The sequence below is a fragment of the Salmo salar genome, chromosome 14, assembly GCF_965601325.2.
Source record: "Salmo salar chromosome 14, fSalSal1, whole genome shotgun sequence".
In the NCBI taxonomy this organism is placed as follows: domain Eukaryota; kingdom Metazoa; phylum Chordata; class Actinopteri; order Salmoniformes; family Salmonidae; genus Salmo; species Salmo salar.
The window spans coordinates 21,291,996-21,311,483 of NC_138304.1; positions in this window are offsets into that span (position 1 = coordinate 21,291,996).

The window sequence follows — 19,488 nt, forward strand, 5'->3', positions numbered from 1 at the left end:
GCGGGCTCTCCTTCACCGCAGCCAACATGAGTAAAACATTTAAACGTGTTAACCCTCGCAAGGCTGCCGGCCCAGACAGCATCCCTAGCCGCGTCCTCAGAGCATACGCAGACCAGCTGGCTGGTGTGTTTACGGACATATTCAATCAATCCTTATCCAAGTCTGCTGTGCCCACATGCTTCAAGAGGGCCACCATTGTTCCTGTTCCCAAGAAAGCTAAGGTAACTGAGCTAAATGACTATCACTCACTTCCGTCGTCATGAAGTGCTTTGAGAGACTAGTCAACGACCATATCACCTCCATCCTAGACCCACTCCAATAGGTCCACAGGCGATGCAGTCACACTGCCCTAACCCATCTGGACAAGAGGAATACCTACGTAAGAATGCTGTTCGACTACAGCTCAGCATTTAACGCCATAGTACCCTCCAAACTCGTCATTAAGCTCGAGACCCCGCCCTGTGCAACTGGGTTCTGACGGGCCGCCCCCAGGTGGTGAGGGTAGGAAACGTCTCCACCCCGCTGATCCGCAACACTGGGGCCCCACAAGTGTGTGTTCTCAGCCCTCCTGTACTCCCTTTTCACCCATGACTGCGTGGCCATGCACGCCTCCAACTCAATCAAGTTTGCAGACAACACTAGTGGTAGGCTTGATTACCTACAGGGAGGTGGTGAGGGCCCTCGGAGTGTGGTGTCAGGAAAATAACCTCAAACTCAATGTCAACAAAAAAGATGATTGTGGACTTCAGGAAACAGCAGAGGGAGCAGCCCCCTATCAACATCGACGGGACAGTAGTGGAGAAGGTGGAAAGTTTAGTTCCTCGGCGTACACACCACAGACAAACTGAAATGGTCCACCCACACAGACAGCGTGTTGAAGGCGCAGCAGCGCCTCTTCAACTTCAGGAGGATGAAGAAACTCGGCTTGTCACCAAAAACACACAATCGAGAGCATCCCGTCAGGCTCTATCACCGCCTGGTACGGCAACTGCTCCGCCCACAATCGTAAGGCTCTCCATAGGGTAGTGAGGTCTGCACAACACATCACTGGGGGGCAAACTACCTGCCCTCCATGACACCTACGCCACCCGATGTCACAGGAAGGCCAAAAAGATCAAGGACAACCACCACCTGAGCCACTGCCCGTTCACCCCACTATCAGCCAGAAGGCGAGGTCAGTACAGGTGCATCAAAGCGGGGACCGAGAGACTGGAAAACAGCCATCACTAACATTGAGTGGCTACTGCCAATGTACTGACTCAAATCTCTAGCCACTAATAATTGGATGTAATAAATGTATCACTAGCCACTATAATGTTTACATACATTACTCATCTCATATGTATATACCGTACTCCATACCATCTACTGCATCTTGCCTATGCCGTTCGGCCATCCATATATTTGTATCTACATATTCCTTTTCACTTGTGTATAAGGTAGTTGTGAAATTGTTAGATATTACTGCATGGTCGGACCTAGAAGCACTTGGATACACTCGCATTAACATCTGCTAACCATGTGTATGTGACAAATAAAATTTGATAGGAAATGTAACACTAAAATTCCCAGACATCCACATCATTTTCTACTTATTTTAAAGCTAGAGACAGACTGCTCGTTTACGTTAATGTTTGGAGTACTACAACTTTTTGGGTCCTAAGAGAATTCTATTCTTCAAGAAACAATATCAAACAATTGAAATGCCCACTGAACAGACTCCATCTTCAAAGTGAATCAATGTTTAATAACGACTCATGAGATTAAATACAGACACCTGTTTTATTGACAAGAAACAATAACTACGTAGAAGTCAAATGTATTTTACAGCAACAATTAGCTTCAAAGTAATAACCCATAACATTTGCAGTTAGGATGCTGACACCGGCGTAGCATTTTTGCTTTCAATTGATAGTTTGAAGGATTAAACAGGTTCTTATGGAGCACACGGAGGGATAGCTCTTCCCACATGATTCATCGTTCCAGCCGTTTTCAGCTTAAGAGGAAACACGAAATAGAAAAGTAGGTCACATTTATTTGTTAAACGTACTCTGAAAAAGTTGAATGATAATGGGCTTACTGTACCTCCAAAGTTCATCTGAATACATGGCTCTCTGGCACCATTGTTGTTATTCGGCTCCCCTTCAGCCCAGCTCTCGTAATCAAATTTGGAGCCGTCACTCCAGAACCATAGCCTGTCCTGTGGGGAAGTAGTGAGATCTCAGATGTGCTTGCTGAACAACTTCTAAAATCCAACATACTCATGGTCTTTACTCCACCACCAAAACCGTAAAAGCCACCACTACCAAAACGTGCAGACTGACACTGGAACTGTGGGGTGAAAAAAAAACCCACAAGTGTTGATACCACAACCACATTTCTAAAAATCCCAATGCATTTCCATGGCTATAGACTTGACCGGTGAAAAAAAAAAAAAAAACAGCCTACAACCGTTTAAAGACTGAATCTGCATTAGGGGGGGAAACAGCGCCACTGGCCACCATTATCATTTTTGGTCGCTGAGCAGCGTCGCGCAGCATGGTTAAACAAAATAGCAGTAACTTATTTGTTATACGTCGCAAACTGACGTGTCACCATTAAGGCTTCCAGATTTAAAACATGGCCAGGTTGGCACCCCCCCTTGGGTTGTGCCATGGCGGAGATCGTTGTGGGCTATACTCGGCCTTGTCTTAGGACAGTAAGTTGGTGGTTGGAGACATCCCTCTAGTGGTGTGGGGGCTGTGCTTTGGCAAAGTGGGTGGGGTTATATCCTGCCTGTTTGGCCCTGTCCGGGGGTATCATCGGATGGGGCCACAGTGTCTTCTGATCCCTCCTGTCTCAGCCTCCAGTATTTATGTTGCAGTAGTTTATGTGTCGGGGGGCTAGGGTCAGTCTGTTACATCTGGAGTATTTCTCTTGTCTTATCCGGTGTCCTGTGTGAATTTAAATATGCTCTCTCTAATTCTCTTTCTCTCGGAGGACCTGAGCCCTAGGACCATGCCTCAGGACTACCTGGTATGATGACTCCTTGCTGTCCCCAGTCCACCTGGCCGTGCTGCTGCTCCAGTTTCAACTGTTCTGCCTGCGGCTATGGAACCCTGACCTGTTCACCGGACGTGCTTGTTGCACCCTCGACAACTACGATTATTATTATTTGACCATGCTGGTCAGTTATGAACATTTTAACATCTTGACCATGTTCTGTTATAATATCCACTCTGCACAGACAGAAGAGGACTGGCCACCCCTCATAGCCTGGTTCCTCTCTAGGTTTTTGGCCTTTCTAGGGAGTTTGTCCTAGCCACCGTGCTTCTTTCACAGGCATTGCTTGCCGTTTGGGGTTTTAGGCTGGGTTTCTGTACAGCACTTTGAGATATCAGCTGATGTAAGAAGGGCTATATAAATACATTTGATTTGATAAGAGAATGCCAAGAGTGTGCAAAGCTGTCATCAAGGCAAAGGGTGGCTAATTTGAACAATCTCAATTAGAAATAGATTTATTTGTTTAACACTTGTTTTTGGTTACTACATGATTCCATATGTGTTATTTCAAGAACAAGAGACTTGCTTGGGCCAAGAAACACGAGCAATGGACATTAGACCGGTAGAAATCTGTCCTTTGGTCTGATTAGTGTGTCTTTGTGAGACGCAGAGTAGGTGAGCGGATGATCTCCGCATGTGTGGTTCCCACCGTGAAGCATGGAGGAGGAGGTGTGACGGTGCTTTGCTGGTGACACTGTCTGTGTTTTATTTAGAATTCAAGGCACGCTTAACCAGCATGTCTACCACAGCCTTCTGCAGCGATACACCATCCCATCTGGTTTGCGCTTAGTGGGACTGTCATTTGTTTTTCAACAGTACGATGACCCAACATACCTCCAGGCTGTGTACGGGCTATTTGACCAATAAGGTAGAGTGATGTAGTGCTGCATCAGACCGCCCAGAACTCCACAATCACCCAACTTCAACCCAATTGAGATGGTTTGGGATGAGTTGGACCACAGAGATAAGGAAAAGCAGCCAACAAGTGATCAGCGTATGTGGGATGTCCTTTAAGAATGTTGGAAAAGCATACCAGGTGAAGCTGGTTGAGAGAATGCCAAGAGTGTGCAAAGCTGTCATCAAGGCAAAAGGTGGCTACTTTGAAGAATCTAAAATATATTTGGTTTTGTTTAACACTTCTTTTGGTTACTACATGATTCCATAAGAGTTATTTCACAGTTTTGATGTCTTCACTATTATTCTACAAAGAAAATAGTAAAAATAAAGAAAAACCCTTGAATGAGTAGGTGTGTCCAAACTTTTGACTGGTACTGTATATATATATTTATATATATGTCAACTTTTTATAGATTTGTTACATTTTCACAAAAATAGTGCTATAATAGTGGACCAATAGAGCGCCTGTAGCACAGGCAAACATATTTTTCCAGCACCCCAATTGAAAATAACATTCATTAAAAGTACCCTGCACCACCAAACTTCTTCCCGTGGCGTTGCCCAAGGGGTGTACGTTTTTGGTTTTTGCCCTAACACAACACAGCTGATTCAAATGATAAAAGCTTGATGATTAGTTGATTATTTGAACGGTTAAAGGATGAGAGAGGGAGGGGTCTGACTGGATGGGTCCTTAAAAAAGGAGAGCAGGAAGCGGTAGAACTCAACTCACAAACAGAGCGCTGACATGACCAGACTGCAGGTGAGAGTTCAACATAGTACTGTATCGGATTTCATCCCAAATGGTGTCTTACTAGGTGTGCCATGCATCGGGGTTAGTTAGCTAGGGTGCTGTTTTGGGGAGAACCCAAGAGCATAGACTTCTCTACTTAAGTAGATGGTGACTATCAGATGCTTTCAATTCCCTATGTAGTGCCATTTGGAGTCAAACATTCCTGTGTGCCAGGCTAATCTACTGTATGTGGTGGAAGAGATGATAGCTGGTATTCCTCAGCCCTTCATTAGTTGAATGTGATAAGTGGACTTACTGGGGTGCTCGAGCAGAGGTTGGGGAAACAGATGGCTTCTCTCGTGTGTGTGTGTGTGTGTGTGTGTGTGTGTGTGTGTGTGTCAGGAGACTATCACCATGGCGATGTTGACCCTTCTCAGCGCTGCCTTTACACTGGGCGACATAATGACTGCGAACATAGCAAGTAAGAGTCAGCTTCACACTTTACATCACGAGTGTCGAACTCATTCCACAGAGTGCCTAGTATCTGCAGGTGGTTTACCTTTCAATGAAGACAACCAGGTGAGGGGAGTTCTAAATTGATCAATAGAGGGAGGCGCTAAAAGCTGTAGATACTCGGTGCTCTGTGGAATGAGTTTGTGCTTTACATCATTCGTTGTGTATATTTTGTTGTGGTATGACTGCTCTAAAAATGTTATTTATGATGCAAGGGGATTTGTATGTCTGTCAGTCTCGACTATCCTTTCAAGTCGGCTGCAATTTCGTAACACTCCCTGTCTTCTCCTTTCAGATGATTTGGTGAAATTTGCAGCAGACAAAAGAAACCCATGCCCCAGAGGCTGGTTCCAATTTAATTCACGCTGCTTCATGTTTGTCAAAACTGCAATGACATGGCCCAAAGCAGAGGTATAATGCTTACCCTCTACAATTGAAATGATCTGGCTCTTTTAGTTAAAGGGTCTTTGGCCTTATTTTAACAGGCGCCTCATGTAAAATATGCTGTAATTAATAATGTCTATAGGCTTTGCAATATTTGTGTGGAGTTGGGCCCTGTTGTCTATTAGAACCCACAGGGCATGGGTTAACTAATCTCTAAGAGCCTGTTAATAGAACATTAGTTCCGATGGCAATATTTGAGTCCAGAAGACAAATTCTCAGACTGGACAACTGACTAATACTTCCATTATGACATGTCTTTGTCTCTGTGTACTGCTTGCTCTAGCGCCACTGTCAGTTACTTGGAGAAAAACTGGAACCTGTGCGCAACACTGTAAAGTACCTTGGCGCAAACCTGGCATCTGTGCACAGCTATGAAGAGTTCCGATTTCTACAGGCGGTGGTGTTGATCAATACTGGCAGTTTCCCTCTTACCTGGATTGGCGGATATGATGCTGTTCAGGCAAAGGTGGAAAAGGTACCCAGTTGTCATAGTTGAGTAAAAGTGATAGGAGTGACTCCAGGGAAAGGTATACTATACCTGAACAGTTCAGCTTGAGGTCTTAGTATACTCATCAATATGTCATGTCCTAGGAATCCTGTTTTAAGACTAATGAAACAATCAGCTCAGAGTAGGTGTTAAGACACTGCTCAGACAACTCTGTGCCAAGAGTAATCAACTCGCCAGTTTCTCAGCTGGTGATGAGCACAGTTTGAGGTACAGCAGAGGAAAGATGGTGACAACGCTCATTGACATTTAGCAAGTAACGGGGGACACACACAATCGCAACACTTGTTCACACATGTGATTTATTAGCCTAGTGGTTATAAGTATTTAGGCATGTCATGTGACTAAGGCCTCGTGTGAAGTCATTGTCAAAAGTGAAAGAAATACTGTTGGATGTAGGTCTAGATTTGAGTTGATCATCTCGAAAGAATACTTGGATATTTCAACTCCAAAGCAATTGCCACAGATGATCCATTATATTGGCCTCTAACCATGTGTAGAGTCTGCAATGGAATGCAGTCGGGCAGATCAGGTGGGACCATTCTAGCCTATGAGAGAGCAGATTCCAGTGTGACAGGCACAACTCCGATATAAATGGTTTTCTCAGTTTCTGGCATGTCATGTGTGCTACTTGTATCAGTACTCGTAACAACCTAAGCATTACAAAACGTATATTTGCTCAAATAAGCCATTATATTTGTCGTCAATGAAATTCGACATCTTATTGACGGCCATACAAAAACCTTACCCGCTTGAGAAGGCAGATTTTGGCCGTAGTTATCCTTCTCGCTCTTCTCGACTCTTCCTCTTTGCTATGGCGCAGAAACAACTTACTAGGTGGCTTGTTCCATTTGAGACCTTGGGATTAAGGTTGTATCTGACATTTGTTAAGTTGATAGGTCGGTGTAGTTTTTAAGAAAGTGTCTATATAAAAAAAGAACCTGGTTTGGAAGATCTTACAGATGTACAAAAAGAATGCCCATTGCAGTATCCACTGACACAGTGGGCTGGAGTGAGTACTATAGCATGGTATCAAAAGGCAACCTATTCCATATCGGTCTGGCCATGTTTTAAATCTGGAAGCCTTAATGGTGACCCGTCAGTTTGCGACATATAACAATTTTAGCTATTTTTTTATTTTGTTTTTAACCATGCTGCGCGACGCTGTTCAGCGACCAAAAATGATAATGGTGGCGCTGTTTCCCCCCTAATGCAGATTCAGTCTTTAAACGGTTGTAGGCTGGGTTTTTTTTTCACCGGTCAAGGCTATGGAAATGCATTGGGATTTTTAGAAATGTGGTTGTAGTATCAACACTTATGGGTTTTCACCCCACAGTTCCAGTGTCAGTCTGCACGTTTTTGGTAGTGGTGGCTTTTACGGTTCTGGTGGTGGAGTAAAGACCATGAGTATGTTGGATTTTAGAAATTGTTCAGCAAGCACATCTGAGATCTCACTACTTCCCCACAGGACAGGCTATGGTTCTGGAGTGACGGCTCCAAATTTGATTACGAGAGCTGGGCTGAAGGGGAGCCGAATAACCACTATGGTGCCAGAGAGCCATGTATTCAGATGAACTTTGGAGGTACAGTAAGCCCATTATCATTCATCAAATTCAACTTTTTCAGAGTACGTTTAACAAATAAATGTGACTTTTCTATTTCGTGTTTCCTCTTAAGCTGAAAACGGCTGGAACGATGAATCATGTGGGAAGAGCTATCCCTCCGTGTGCTCCATAAGAACCTGTTTAATCCTTCAAACTATCAATTGAAACCAAAAATGCTACGCCGGTGTCAGCATCCTAACTGCAAATGTTATGTAGTTATTGTTTCTTGTCAATAAAACAGGTGTCTGTATTTAATCTCATGAGTCGTAATTAAACATTGATTCACTTTGAAGATGGAGTCTGTTCAGTGGGCATTTCAATTCTTTGATATTGTTTCTTGAAGAATAGAATTCTCTTAGGACCCAAAAAGTAGTCTCACTGTCAACTGCGTTAATTTTCAGTAAACATGTTTAAATATACACTAAAATAACTCATCCTAGATCTGAATGAAATAATATTAAATACTTTTTTTCTTTACATAGTTGAATGTGCTGACAACAAAATGACACAAATAATCAATGGAAATCCACTTTATCAACCCATGGAGGTCTGGATTTGGAGTCACACTCAAAACTAAAGTGAAAAACCACACTACAGGCTGATCCAACTTTGTAATGTCCTTAAAACAAGTCAAAATGAGGCTCAGTAGTGTGTGTGGCCTCCACGTGCCTGTATGACCTCCCTACAACGCCTGGGCATGCTCCTGATGAGGTGGCGGATGGTTTCCTGAGGGATCTCCTCCCAGACCTGCACTAAAGCATCCGCCAACTCCTGGACAGTCTGGTGCAATGTGGCGTTGGTGGATGGAGCGAGACATGATGTGCTCAATTGGATTCAGGTCTGGGGATCGGCCGGGCCAGTCCATAGCATCTGCCTTCCTCTTGCAGGAACTGCTGACACACTCCAGCCACATGAGGTCTTGCATTAGGAGGAACCCAGGGCCAACCGCACCAGCATATGGTCTCACAAGGGGTCTGAGGATCTCATCTCGGTACCTAATGGCAGTCAGGCGAGCACATGGAGGGCTGTGCGACCCCCCCCCCCCCAAAGAAATTCCACCCCACACCATGACTGACCCACCGCCAAACCAGTCATGCTGGAGGATGTTGCAGGCAGCAGAACGTTCTCCACGGGGTCTCCAGACACTGTCACATGAGCTCAGTGTCATTTTGCAGGGCTCTGGCAGTGCTCCTGCTCCTCCTTGCACAAAGGCGGAGGTAGCGGTCCTGCTGCTGGGTTGTTGCCCTCTTACAGCCTCCTCCACGTCTCCTGATCTACTGGCCTGTCTCCTGGTAGTGCCTCCATGCTCTGGACACTACGCTGACAGATACAGCAAACCTTCTTGCCACAGCTCGCATTGATGTGCCATCCTGGATGAGCTGCACTACCTGAGCCACTTGTGTGGGTTGTAGACTCAGTCTCATGCTACCACTAGAGTGAAAGCACCGCCAGCATTCAAAAGTGACCAAAACATCAGCCAGGAAGCATAGGAACTGAGGAGTGGTCTGTGGTCCCCACCTGCAGAACCACTCCTTTATTGGGGGTGTCTTGCTAATTGCCTATAATTTCCACCTGTTGTCTATTCCATTTGCACAACAGCATGTGAAATTTATTGTCAATCAGTGTTGCTTCCTAAGTGGACAGTTTGATTTCACAGAAGTGTGATTGACTTGGAGTTATATTGTGTTGTTTAAGTGTTCCCTTTATTTTTTGGAGCAGTGTATATGACCATAACAGACAGTATCTGGTGTGGCCACCAGCTGCATTAAGTACTGCAGTGCATCTCCTCATGGACTGCACCAGAGTTGCCAGTTCTTGCTGTGAGATGTTACCCCACTCTTCCACGAAGGCACCTGAAAGTTTCTGGACAATTCTGGGGCTATGGGAATGGCCCTAGCCCTCACCCGCCTATCAAAAAGGTCCCAGACGTGCTCAATGGGATTGAGATCCGGGCTCTTCGCTGAACACTGGCATTCCTGTCTTGCAGGAAATCATCCACAGAACTAGCAGTATGGCTGGTGGGGTTGTCATGTCAAGATGAGCCTGCAGGAAGGGTACCACATGATGGAGGAGGATGTCTTCCCTGTACTGCACAGCGTTGATTGCCTGCTATGACGACAACCTCAGTCCGACGATGCTGTGACACACCGCCCCAGACCATGGCGGACCCTCCACCTCCAAATCGCTCCAGAGTACAGGCCTCGGTGTAACGCTCATTCCTTAGACGATAAACGCGAATCCGACCATCACCCCTGGTGAGACAAATCCGCAACTAGTCAGTGAAGAGCTTTTTTTGTTTCTTTTCAGTCCTGTCTGGTCCAGCGAGGGTGGGTTTGTGCCCGTAGGTGATGTCTGGCGAGGACCTGCCTTACAACAGGCCTACAAGACCTCAGTCCAGCGTCTAGCGGACCGTTGGAGGGTTTGTGCCTTCCTAGTGTAGCTCGGGCAGTTGCCATCCTGTACCTGTCCCGCAGGTGTGATGTTCCGATCCTGTGCAGGTGTTACACGTGGTCTGCCACTGCGAGGTCGGTCCTGTCTCACTGCACGGACAATGCAAGTTATTGCCCTGACCACATCTGCAGTCCTCATGCCTCCTTGCAGCATGCTTAAGGCACGTTCACGCAGATGAGCAGGGACCCTGGGCATCTTTCTTTTGGTGTCTTTCAGAGTCAGTAGAAAGGCCTCTTTAGTGTCCTATGTTTTCATAACTGACCTTAATTGCCTACCATCTGTAAGCTGTTAGTGTCTTAATGACAGTTCCACAGGTGCATGTTCATTAACAAGTGTGGGAAAACTGTGTTTAAACCCTTTACAATGAAGATCTGTGAAGTTATTTGCATTTTTACGAATGATCTTTGAAAGATAGGGTCCTGAAAAAGGGATGTTTTTTTTATTGTTGCTGAGTTTATCACTTCACAAACACTAACGTAAACGAATAGTGTGTATAGCTTTTAAAAGTTGAAAATTGTCAGAGCGCTGTCAGTGAATATTAGTGTTACATTTCCCTACCCCATCCGTTCCCTGTATACCAAGTAGTGGGGCAGCTGTTTGGTGGTTCGAATCGCAGAATGTAGCTTTGCGTTTCCAAACTCTCGCTAGGTATAGACGTGAGTACAAGATATACTTATTAGAGCCAACTGGTTTCAACTGTTCTGCCTGCGGATATGGAACACGGACCTGTTCATCGGACGTGTTGTTTTCGACTCTCTCGACCTCCGTGCTCGGCTATGAAAAGCCAACTTACGTTTACTCCTGATGTGCTGACCTGTTGCACCCTCTACAACCACTGTGTATAAGCACTTTGTGAAATCTTCTGATGTAAAAAGGGCTTTAGAAATGCATTTCATATGGAATCGCATGATGCGCAGTGTGATGTGTTTATTCCCTCCGTGCACAGCTAGCTAGTATAATTGCATCACCATGATCATAGTAATGAAGTGAAGGTGATCACTTTACTAAGTGGGTGGAGGCAATACCCATTAGGGTCAGTAAGGGAAGAAAGAGGACGTGCTTAACTCAATTCCCTTCTGTAAACCATTAAAGGTGCTTGGAACCAAAAACAGATTGTTTTGTATGATACCCATCAAGGACGAGACTGGCGAGGCCACCTCCAAGGCGATGGTGGACATCTTCAACACCCACGGTCATCCTTGAGTGACCGAGGTCATGAACGCTGGAATGGTTTTAATTTCTTTTTACAATTTTTTTTCTCCATGGTACATATTTCAATATGTTACATTGTCAATAGATATCGCTTTCCTACCCCCTCCTCCAGGTTTTGTGACTGGAGCAACCAGACCCTCAAGACTGCCATGGGCAAGTCCCTTGATTGGTACCAGGAAGGATGCGAGAACAACCTGAAGGTAAGTCTCTCTTTGCACACGACAGCAGCATCTAGGCCTCCACCGAGTACGGACGCGAGCCGGTGGATGTTTTCAAACCAGATCAGAACGCCTTTTGAGGACCACCTTCCTAGGAAATATAGTTGTATTTATTCCTGTTCTCAATCAAGGTGAGACTGAACATGGACGAGGCGCAGGAGAAACAGAAGGAGAGCTACCGGAGCAGAATCAAGAAGGGGACCAAGTGCTACGACGTCTGGGCAAATGACTTGGTTTGGAAGAAGGACGGAAGGAAGGAAGGCGAGACCTGAGAGAACCTCGCTGCTCTTTCGCTCCTAGCTGGGGTCACCATCTGTTAAAGTGAATATAAAAGATCTCACAACTATTTGCATACAAATGACCTGAAGCTACTTTTAGTTTCCCTAACACTGATATTTTTCCTCTGTCTTCCTAGGGTTACCTCGGTGGAAGCCAACAATCTTCCACAGTTGGACAGTCGACCACTGAAAGCCCTGACGCCCTACACTTCAGTGAAGCTCGATAGACAAAGTATGTAAAGTTTTGGTTGACATTTGAGAAAAGCAAGAAATTAATTTTAGGACCATCGACTGGCCGAGCCCCCCAGGAGGAATCCCATCTACCAGAACCAGTGAGTTTGGATCAGTTTGATTCTCTGTGCGGAGGGGGACCATGGAGGCTATACCTTCCAAAAGTGTTGAGCAGTACATATCTCCCATTTCTAACACTACACCAATCCATTACATTTTCTCAGTGTAACCTGTGTGTTTGCTTGTTTCTGTGTCTGTCTCCTACCCTGCTCCTGTTCTCAAGAGAGCAGCAGTGCCTGGACTTTGCAGTCTCCCTCTTCAAGTCCCCCTTCTGAGACTGGCTGCCTGTTGAGAACAAGGGACAGGCAGAACCTCCCACCCACACACATCCACCTCCTCTATATTCCACGCACCAGAATTCAGTATTTTAGTCTGATTGTCGGTGTACAGAAAATAAATTCATGACACAACTGTACCAAAAACGATCAAAGTTTATGTATTAAAATATTGACAGGTTGGTTTTCACAGCTGTTTCACAAGGTGTTCATTATTGGAAGCTGTAAGGTATCCTTTGATGGTATTTATTTGTTCCAGATTATTCATTGTTGTATCCTAGGACCAACAAGAGATATATATTCAACCACAAGGGTGTATTTAATGAGCTATGTGATAGAGAGGAAAAATGAATCATAATAGAGGACTACTGAAATTATATTATTTCAGTGTAGATAAGGGCAGGTTAAAATAAAAACATGACAGCCAGACAAGCCAGTGACTGAATCAAGAGGATTTACATATTTGTGGAGTGGACATGGGCTTACTTTGTGATATTGTGTCAAGCAGAATACACGGTTTCTTTGACATTTCCTAAACGGAGCAACATTTAAGACATAAGGATTTCATGTTGTAATGTTGACGAGGTACCCAAAAAGTAGTTTGACTTAATCTTTCCATGTTATTAGCTAAACAAAGCTTGCTTAAACAGCGAAATTGTCGCGGAAATCAGCCATGTTTGCATAACGACGAAGAAAAGAACACAATTTAGGCTGTGATCTCCAAAATTCCAATGACTAGGTAATCACACCGTTGATATAGCAATGGACGCTAATAGTTGATCGAATCCTATTGCGACGCAGTGGGGGACAGTATTGGTTTTATTAGTCTCTCACTCAAAAATGGCTCTACGCCTTATGGCAAAATGATGAAACAATATGGCAGTCCCCGCACCACAATGTGCATTCTGTTGGGCAGGCACAAATAGGCTGACTGTGCGCACAGAAAAAAGTGTGTGGACTTTCCCTTAATCAGATTTTAGTTTCCAAATAATTCATTAGTGCAGCAATTTCATTAATGTATTAGTTTGGATCAAAGAGTAATTCCACGAGCCAAGCTGTTTCAAAATGTTCACCACCGCATGACGTTTCACAGTTCAGCACCAGGATGTGGATAGCACACATGACATCAATGCCATAACCTCACACTTGGTTTTGCAGGATCCTCCAATGTGCAAAGAAAACTACCCAAATGAATTTCCCAAAATGAATCTGGTACTTATGTTTGTGTGATGTAACAATTGGTTCATTCATTCTCAAAGGGTACATGGTAACAAGGCTTGTTGATGCTCATACACATGCTCTGCTAAGACCCGTTCAAGCCAGTGTCAAAAAGCCTCAACCTTTTCCAAAAGCAAATTCCGTCATCTCCTACATGCCAAACGGCCAACAGGCTTACATGGGCTTTTAGCAGTTATTGTTGGGGTTCTTATAATGGGGTAGACTCTGGTAGAGAGAGAGAGATGCACTAGCAATGCTACTGGTCGATGTTTGAAAAAAATACAGGAGCAGGGTAGGAACGAGCTTAACAGAAATTGCTATTCATGCAGGTGATATCCAGGGATATAGAAGCGTCAAAATATCAGCTGCATTTCAACTGTATTTTGACTGCATTTTTGCTGTGAACCGTAACAGTGATAGCCTTGGCAGAACAGCATAAACAGATCTGGGAGTGTGGCTTTCAGTTAGTTCTTTTTGGCAACCCATCCCATGAGAGTGAATGTCTCGCCAATTCATCTGTTCTGTTATACTTAATCAAAATCTGACTAACCCAGTGCACTGCCTGCTATGAATTCTATCTGATGGTGTTTGCATGTTTAGGTAAAAATACAAATAATGTCCCCATTTGGAACACTGACAAGTAAAGAGCATACATATATAGTACCAGACAAAAGTTTAGACACACCTACTCATTCCAGGGTTTTTCTTTATTTGTACTATTTTCTACGTTGTAGAATAATAATGATGACATCAAAACTATGAAATAACACATATGGAATCATGTAGTAACCTAAAAAAGTGTTAAATCTATTTCTATTTGAGATTCTTCAAAGTAGCCACCCTTTGCCTTGATGACAGCTTTGCACACTCTTGGTATTCTCTTATCCAGCTTCATGAGGTAGTCACCTGGAATTCATTTCAGTTAACAGGTGTGCCTTGTTTAAAGTGAATTTGTGGAATTTCTTTCCTTCTTAACCTGTTAGGGCTAGGGGGCAGTATTTGCACGGCTGGATAAAAAAAATCTACCCGATTTAATCTGGTTACTAATCCTACCCAGTAACTAGAATATGCATATACTTATTATATATGGATAGAAAACACTCTAAAGTTTCTAAAACTGTTTGAATGGTGTCTGTGAGTATAACAGAACTCATTTGGCAGGCAAAACCCTGAGACATTTTCTGACAGGAAGTGGATACCTGATGTGTTGTATTACCTTTAAACCTATGCCATTGAAAAACACAGGGGCTGAGGAATATTTTGGCACTTCCTATTGCTTCCACTAGATGTCACCAGCCTTTACAAAGTGTTTTGAGTCTTCTGGAGGGAGATCTGACCGAACAAGAGCCATGGAACGATGATGGCCCATTAGACACCTGGCGCGCGAGTTCATGTTGGGTACCCTCGTTCCAATACGTTATAAAAGAGTATGTCCACCTTGAATATTATTCATGTTCTGGTTAAAAAAGGCCCTAATGATTTATGCTATACAACGTTTGACATGTTTGAACGAACGTAAATATATTTTTTCCCCTCGTTCATGAAGTGAAGTCCGGCGGGCTTAGATCATGTGCTAACAAGACGGAGATTTTTGGACATAAATGATGAGCTTTTTTGAACAAAACTACATTCGTTATGGACCTGTGATACCTGGAAGTGACATCTGATGAAGAGAATCAAAGGTAATGGATTATTTACATAGTATTTTCGATTTTAGATCTCCCCAACATGACGACTAGTCTGTATCGCAACGCGTATTTTTCTGGGCGCAGTGCTCAGATTATTGCAAAGTGTGATTTCCCAGTAAGGTTATTTTTAAATCTGGCAAGTTGATGGCGTTCAAGAGATGTAAATCTATAATTCTTTAAATGACAATATAATATTTTACCAATGTTTTCTAATTTTAATTATTTAATTTGTGATGCTGACTTGACTGCCGGTTATTGGAGGGAAACGATTTCCTCAACATCAATGCCATAGTAAAACGCTGTTTTTGGATATAAATATGAACTTGATAGAACTAAAAATGCATGCATTGTCTAACATAATGTCCTAGGAGTGTCATCTGATGGAGATTGTAAAAGGTTAGTGCATCATTTTAGCTGGTTTTATGGTTTTGGTGACCCTGTCTTTGAATTGACAAAACATTACACACAACTCTTGTGAATGTACTGTCCTAACATACTCTAAATTTATGCTTTCGCCGTAAAACCTTTTTGAAATCGTAAAACGTGGTTAGATTAAGGAGATGTTTATCTTTCAAAGGGTGTAAAATAGTTGTATGTTTGAAAAATGTGAATTTTGACATTTATTTGGATTCAAATTTGCCGCTCTTGAAATGCACCTGCTGTTGATGGAGTGCACCACGGGGGGGACGCCTGCGTCCCACCTAGCCCATAGAGGTTAATGTGTTTGAGCCAGTCAGTTGTGTTGTGACAAGGTAAGGCTAGTATACAGAAGATGGTCTTTTACCAAATAGGGCTAAGTCCATTTATTTGATAAGAACAGCTCAAATAAGCAAAGAGAAATGACAGTCCATCATTACTTTAAGACATGAAGGTCAGTCAATGCGGAACATTTCATGAACTTTGATAGTTTCTTCAAGTGCAGTCGGAAAAACCATCAAGCGCTATGATGAAACCGGCCTCTTATGAGGACCGCCACAGGAAAGGAAGACCCAGAGTTACCTTTGCTGCAGAGGATAAGTTCATTAGAGTTACCAGCCTCAGAAATTGCAGCTCAAATAAATGCTTCACAGAGTTCAAGTAACAGACACATGTTCAGAGGAGACTGCGTGCATCAGGCCTTAATGTCGAATTGCTGCAAAGAAACCCCTCCTAAAGGACACCGATAAGAAAAAGAGACTTGCTTGGGCCAAGGAACACGAGCAATGGACATTAGACCAGTGGAAATCTGTCCTTTGGTCTGATTAGTGTGTCTTTGTGAGACGCAGAGTAGGTGAACGGATGATCTCCGCATGTGTGGTTCCCACCGTGAAGCATGGAGGAGGAGGTGTCACGGTGCTTTGCTGGTGACACTGTCTGTGTTTAATTTAGAATTCAAGGCACGCTTAACCAGCATGTTTACCACAGCCTTCTGCAGCGATACACCATCCCATCTGGTTTGCGCTTAGTGGGACTGTCATTTGTTTTTCAAAAGTACGATGACCCAACATACCTCCAGACTGTGTACGGGCTATTTGACCAATAAGGTAGAGTGATATAGTGCTGCATCAGACTGCCCTGACCTCCACAATCACCCAACCTCAACCCAATTGAGATGGTTTGGGAGGAGTTGGACCACATAGTTAAGGAAAAGCAGCCAACAAGTGCTCAGCATATGTGGGATGTCCTTTAAGAATGTTGGAAAAGCATACCAGGTGAAGCTGGTTGAGAGAATGCCAAGAGTGTGCAAAGCTGTCATCAAGGCAAAAGGTGGCTACTTTGAAGAATCTAAAATATATTGGTTACTACATGATTCCATATGTGTTATTTCACAGTTTTGATGTCTTAACTATTATTCTACAAAGAAAATAGTAAAAATAAAGAAAAACCCTTGAATGAATAGGTGTGTCCAAACTTTTGACTGGTACTGTATATGTCAACTTTTTATAGATTTGTTACATTTTCACAAAAGTAGTGCTATAATAGTGGACCAATAGAGCGCCTGTTGCACAGCCAAACATATTTTTCCAGCACCCCAATTGAAAATAACATTCATTAAAAGTACCCTGCACCACCAAACTTCTTCCCGTGGCGTTGCCCAAGGGGTGTACGTTTTGGTTTTTGTACTAACACAACACAGCTGATTCAAATGATAAAAGCTTGATGATTAGTTGATTATTTGAACGGTTAAAGGATGAGAGAGGGAGGGGTCTGACTGGATGGGTCCTTAAAAAAGGAGAGCAGGAAGCGGTAGAACTCAACTCACAAACAGAGCGCTGACATGACCAGACTGCAGGTGAGAGTTCAACATAGTACTGTATCGGATTTCATCCCAAATGGTGTCTTACTAGGTGTGCCATGCATCGGGGTTAGTTAGCTAGGGTGCTGTTTTGGGGAGAACCCAAGAGCATAGACTTCTCTACTTAAGTAGATGGTGACTATCAGATGCTTTCAATTCCCTATGTAGTGCCATTTGGAGTCAAACATTCCTGTGTGCCAGGCTAATCTACTGTATGTGGTGGAAGAGATGATAGCTGGTATTCCTCAGCCCTTCATTAGTTGAATGTGATAAGTGGACTTACTGGGGTGCTCGAGCAGAGGTTGGGGAAACAGATGGCTTCTCTCGTGTGTGTGTGTGTCAGGAGACTATCACCATGGCGATGTTGACCCTTCTACTGCTTCTCAGCGCTGCCTTTACACTGGGCGACATAATGACTGCGAACATAGCAAGTAAGAGTCAGCTTCACACTTTACATCACGAGTGTCGAACTCATTCCACAGAGTGCCTAGTATCTGCAGGTGGTTTACCTTTCAATGAAGACAACCAGGTGAGGGGAGTTCTAAATTGATCAATAGAGGGAGGCGCTAAAACCTGTAGATACTAGGTGCTCTGTGGAATGAGTTTGTGCTTTACATCATTCGTTGTGTATATTTTGTTGTGGTATGACTGCTCTAAAAATGTTATTTATGATGCAAGGGGATTTGTATGTCTGTCAGTCTCGACTATCCTTTCAAGTCGGCTGCAATTTCGTAACACTCCCTGTCTTCTCCTTTCAGATGATTTGGTGAAATTTGCAGCAGACAAAAGAAACCCATGCCCCAGAGGCTGGTTCCAATTTAATTCACGCTGCTTCATGTTTGTCAAAACTGCAATGACATGGCCCAAAGCAGAGGTATAATGCTTACCCTCTACAATTGAAATGATCTGGCTCTTTTAGTTAAAGGGTCTTTGGCCTTATTTTAACAGGCGCCTCATGTAAAATATGCTGTAATTAATAATGTCTATAGGCTTTGCAATATTTGTGTGGAGTTGGGCCCTGTTGTCTATTAGAACCCACAGGGCATGGGTTAACTAATCTCTAAGAGCCTGTTAATAGAACATTAGTTCCGATGGCAATATTTGAGTCCAGAAGACAAATTCTCAGACTGGACAACTGACTAATACTTCCATTATGACATGTCTTTGTCTCTGTGTACTGCTTGCTCTAGCGCCACTGTCAGTTACTTGGAGAAAAACTGGAACCTGTGCGCAACACTGTAAAGTACCTTGGCGCAAACCTGGCATCTGTGCACAGCTATGAAGAGTTCCGATTTCTACAGGCGGTGGTGTTGATCAATACTGGCAGTTTCCCTCTTACCTGGATTGGCGGATATGATGCTGTTCAGGCAAAGGTGGAAAAGGTACCCAGTTGTCATAGTTGAGTAAAAGTGATAGGAGTGACTCCAGGGAAAGGTATACTATACCTGAACAGTTCAGCTTGAGGTCTTAGTATACTCATCAATATGTCATGTCCTAGGAATCCTGTTTTAAGACTAATGAAACAATCAGCTCAGAGTAGGTGTTAAGACACTGCTCAGACAACTCTGTGCCAAGAGTAATCAACTCGCCAGTTTCTCAGCTGGTGATGAGCACAGTTTGAGGTACAGCAGAGGAAAGATGGTGACAACGCTCATTGACATTTAGCAAGTAACGGGGGACACACACAATCGCAACACTTGTTCACACATGTGATTTATTAGCCTAGTGGTTATAAGTATTTAGGCATGTCATGTGACTAAGGCCTCGTGTGAAGTCATTGTCAAAAGTGAAAGAAATACTGTTGGATGTAGGTCTAGATTTGAGTTGATCATCTCGAAAGAATACTT